Source organism: Hydra vulgaris, chromosome 13 (genome assembly GCF_038396675.1).
Source record: "Hydra vulgaris chromosome 13, alternate assembly HydraT2T_AEP".
Taxonomy (NCBI): domain Eukaryota; kingdom Metazoa; phylum Cnidaria; class Hydrozoa; order Anthoathecata; family Hydridae; genus Hydra; species Hydra vulgaris.
The window spans coordinates 46370269-46375134 of NC_088932.1; the positions used below are offsets into that span (position 1 = coordinate 46370269).

At 29.0% G+C, this 4866-nt stretch overlaps 1 long non-coding RNA gene across 1 annotated transcript; it reads right to left on the reverse strand.

Moving 5' to 3' along the window:
* Positions 1-2345: 2345 nt before the first annotated feature.
* LOC136089447 (uncharacterized) lies at positions 2346-4160 on the reverse strand. The gene is made up of 3 exons (XR_010643059.1): positions 4083-4160; positions 3332-3425; positions 2346-2530 (listed from the first exon to the last, which is right to left on the reverse strand). It is a non-coding gene; the product is annotated as an uncharacterized LOC136089447 (long non-coding RNA).
* Positions 4161-4866: the final 706 nt, after the last annotated feature.

Here is a 4866-nt window from a genome sequence, read left to right on the forward strand (position 1 = left end):
GCACCATGCTTAAAGGGGTGATGGACGACGCGTTGGTTTTTGTTTTCTTTTAATAAATAGTAAACATTTTAATGACTCACAATGTGAAGTTTACTTTTTATGTTTAAGGTTAACATTCGGGATTAAAATGCACATGTAAAAAAAATTTTTAACTTTAAATTTTACTAATTTAATTATTTATAAACTATTTTTTAAGAAGAAAATAGGATTTAGTTGTAGTTGAATTGTATGGAATCGGGTGTACTCTGTACACCCGATTCTTTATGGCTATATCAACTCCTTTCTTTCAAGAAAAAGAAAGGAGTTGGTATAGCCAAGCTTATTGCTGATGTGATTGCAAGGCTAGGTGTGAATATTTGAAACTGTTGCGGTCAGGGATACAATAATTGATTCAATATGTAAGGTGCATCAAGGAAACTCAAGACTTAATACGGCAAAATTATTGGGAAGCTCTATACGCTCTCTGCAGCGCTCATAGTCTGAATATGGCTGGTGTGCACGCAGTTGAATCATTCATTGAGATCAAAGCTCATTGGAAATGTCGAATCTTTGTCTTTACTTTTTATTCAATTTTTTCCCGGTAGAAAATCCTCACTGAAGCGACAGGAATTTTACTGCATAGACTTTTTTTGACCGGATAGAGCTCTCGTGCCGACGCAATCAACCCACTTGCCATGTGGCCAAGAGAAATATTGGCATCTTAAACGTGCTATGGAAAACTTGAATCTGACCAATGAGCAGCTCAGCAAAGCTTAAAGAATGGTCATAAATTTGTGTTGCTTGTTATAATTTGGTACCTTTACTGATGTTAACCACGTTAGTCGTCTTCTAAAATATGAAACCAAAACCATCGATGACGAGCTACGTTTGATTGGACAGCTGCTAGAAGATCTTAAACGGATTAGAGCCTCTTGGTTGCAAGTTTTCTAAGGTTAGTCGCTGTAGCTGGACAATTAGGATTCATAACTAAATCCGCTACTAAAAGAAAGCGTAAACTGAAGCGCTTTCACGATGAAAAACCAAACAAAGCACTTTTCCACGATAGCCAAACAAAAGAATTTGATGTGAACGCTTCTAATTTTGGTTTAGATAGTCTGATCCAGCAGATTAATTCAAGATTTGATGCGAGCAGAGTGATTAGCAATATCTTTTCATTCATCTGGTTAAATAATGATGATCTTACCTTTTAAAATAAAGCTTGCGAACTTGCATGGTTTTATCCGAGAGATGTAAAGAAAAAGAGTTTTATTGAAGAAGATTGCCGTTTTAAAAATCCCCTCAAAACAATTTTTAAGCAAGGAAATCCACTGCAGCTACTCAATCTAATCTACGAGAAGAAGATTGAACGCTTTTTTCCATACATTTGCACAATGTTCCGGATTTTTAACACTATTCCTGTATTGGTTGCTGAGGGTGAACGATCGTTTAGTAAACTGAAAATTGTAAAAAACTCTTTTCGTTTGGGCCAGGATCGCGTTGTTGATCTTTTAACTATTTTGATTGAAGAAAATTCGGCTAAAAAATTGAGCTACGACAATGTTATTGATATTTGGGTGGCTAGAAAAGCTCAAAGAATCATTTTTAAGCGCATGATTTACCTTTTTCGAAGATTTTGTTTATTAACTTTTCGTTATTTGGTTTAAAAGCTAATATTTTCAGTTTCAGTTTTGATTAATGATCCGTTTCTCAATCCAGAGAGTTAATATTAACGTAGAAATAAAGTGTGGTGTATCAGAAATAGATTATTGCTGCGTTCACAAAACTTTAAATTTTGTAATTTCTTGGTTTGAAATAAGGCAACCCAGTCGGCAAATTTAGTTGTAAATGCGCATTAGAAACTCGTTTAAATACGTATCGATGTGGTATGTATGTTAGCCATTTTATCGTGTCGAACACGCATTAGAAATACGCATTAGATGCGTATAAAGACAGGTATACAATACGACGCTAATATACTGAGTATTAGACTCGCATTTAAAACTCTTGTAAACACGTATAAAACACAATAACCAGAGAATATTCAATACGATATTTTCCTGGTATTAAATACGCATTTAAAACTTTCCAGAATACGCATTATTTACGAATATATGTTAGCCATTTTATCGTGTCAAACGCGCATTATAAATACACATCAGATGCGTATAAAGACAGGTATACTATACGACGCCTACTGAGTATCAAACTCGCATTTAAACGCGTATAAAACACGATAACCAGAGAATATTCAATACAATTTTATTAACTAATATGAATTCATAACATAATTATAATGACTAGCAGTAAGCAACCTGTAATACGAGTTATGAGTTATTAAACCATTAATAACAATAAAAACACATTAATAACTTGATATATTATCTAAAATATCAAATACAAATTTATCTATAAATATTTTAACTTTGACTCCGTATCAACAACGTCATTGCTTATAGGTAACGACATATGACCGCATTAACATCAGTTGAGTTCTTTTTAAAATCACAACACAAGAACCAGAAAAGGAAAGTCAAGTAAAGCCTGCAAATATCTAAAAAAAGACACGAAAAAAAAAATTACAATTTTTAATTACAAAAGTACTATTTGCATTTTATTGTTAGTAGAATTAGGATAATAATAACAGAAAATATATGAACCTGTCATTTCGAAAAGGGCACAAGTCCATTTACTAGAACTTTTCAAAATCAACAAAAATATGACTTTTATTAAAATGTCTAGGTTGCTAAAGAAATTAAACATAGAAGTAGATAAATAAAGAACGTATATAACTTATGTATTTTTTATTTTTTATAAAAAAAACATAAATCATACAGAAATTTTTAATTCAAACTTATAAACTAACTGCTAAAACTTTTGGACTTATGTCCTTTTCGAAATGACAGGTTTATATATTCTGTCTACAAAATAATTAAAAAAGATTATAAAAAGGCTAGACAACACAATGTTTTTGCTGGCAAATAACACCACAACTTAATAAGATATTTTATTAACTTAAATACTTGGACTAAAAAGATTTTATTTATTACGATATTTGAACAATCAAGGGACAATTATAGTTAAACAATTTGAGCAACTATATCATAAAATAGCAAGCAACTCGTAAAAAATTTCTTATAAATGGTCATTATCATTTGTGGTATTAAGAAATACGTAAGAGCTCAGTAATTACATAAGTTTTATTAAATCTTCCTCTCATCTAAGAGAGAGAGAGAGAGAGAGAGAGAGAGAGAGAAAGTGTTTCCAAAGCAGCATGTTAACAAATGTAAAAAAGCACGGAGTAAATAGTAGTCTCTGGTTTTATTATGTTACCAGTAAACAAAATTACTTTTACCTTGATTAAAAGCTAATTTCCAGCATTTCTTAATTAAGCTCCAGCTTCTCTCTAACTGTTGACTAATGATTAATAGAGTAAACTTCACATCATACTAAATTTACAAATTTAAAACCATGTTTCAACAGTTAGCTAACTAATCAAAAGATGACAAAGGGAAGACAAACTAAAAAAAAAAATGATATTATAAAAAAAAAAAAACTTATTTAGATTTAAAAGTGTTTGTTGTTACTATAAATAGTTAAACTCATACTTTGCTTTGTTCTGAAGTGTCTAAAGTAAAATCAAATTAACAGACATTAACACTGCTTGACACTGAATTCTGTCAAGTAAGTTTTGTGCACGCCGAGTTGCATTTCTTACATTTCAACAACGATTAACTTCATCCTGCCTAGATCTATTTTTTTCATTTGACAACTATTTTCAAGTTACCTATTAGCATTTTACATTAATAACTTTGTTGAGCCTAATACTATCTATTTCAATTTCACTATTATCATTAAACATACTACCAGTAATCTTACTATTGTTACAATTGAATAAATGAATGTAAAAGAATCTTACAAATTGTGATCTTTTCTAATCAAAGACTTTATTTAAACTTAAGATTTATTGAAATCCATATCTTTTTATATGCTTATATACATAAATTATATACAATAGTCGTTTATCAAAAATATTAAACAATATTTATTTACATCAATTATTTTTAATTTAACAAAGAATCTACAATGCACAAAATTATTTTTACCTTAATGAACAAAAATAATAAATGCACAATCTTGTATAAAAAATTGAAGCAATGTCAGTCTGTATATTTTACTCTAAAGTAATTATATATATATATATATATATATATATATATATATATATATATATATATATATATATATATATATATAAATATAAATATACTGAAATATAGGCAGATTTATGTTTATATACTTTCGTGTCAACAAATTACAGTCAGTTTTCCATGTTAAATACACAAAAAACATATCTAATATAAAATAAATCCAATATAAAACAAAACAAAATAGTAAACTTACTCAAACCAGTATCACTTACACCGTGTGAAGTAACTAAAAAACACTTCAGTTCTTTTCAATCACTCTAAAAAATAACTTTCAGCTCTTTCCGATAGCACTAAAAAATAAAACAAAACTTGCTTAGCTGAGTTGCCTAGTTTATAAGAATCTGAAAACAGATAAGTAAAAAACCAAGAACAAACAAACATTTATTTGTTAGAACTACTATATTTAAACAAATTAAGTTAAACAAAGAATAACGCCAATTCTCCTTAAAAGCTAAAAAAATTTTCAGCTCAAATTTGCTTGCAGACCTTGCTTGTAAAATAAAATGTGAATAAGAAACACATATATACATTTTATATTGCATTAATCCATCATATGATAAATCTGAAATGAAAAAATGTAAGGGATAAATACAAAGAAAAATATCATATATGAATAGAAAATCAATATATCTGATAGAGATAAGATGTCATGATAAGAGAGTAGTAGTTGTTAAATATT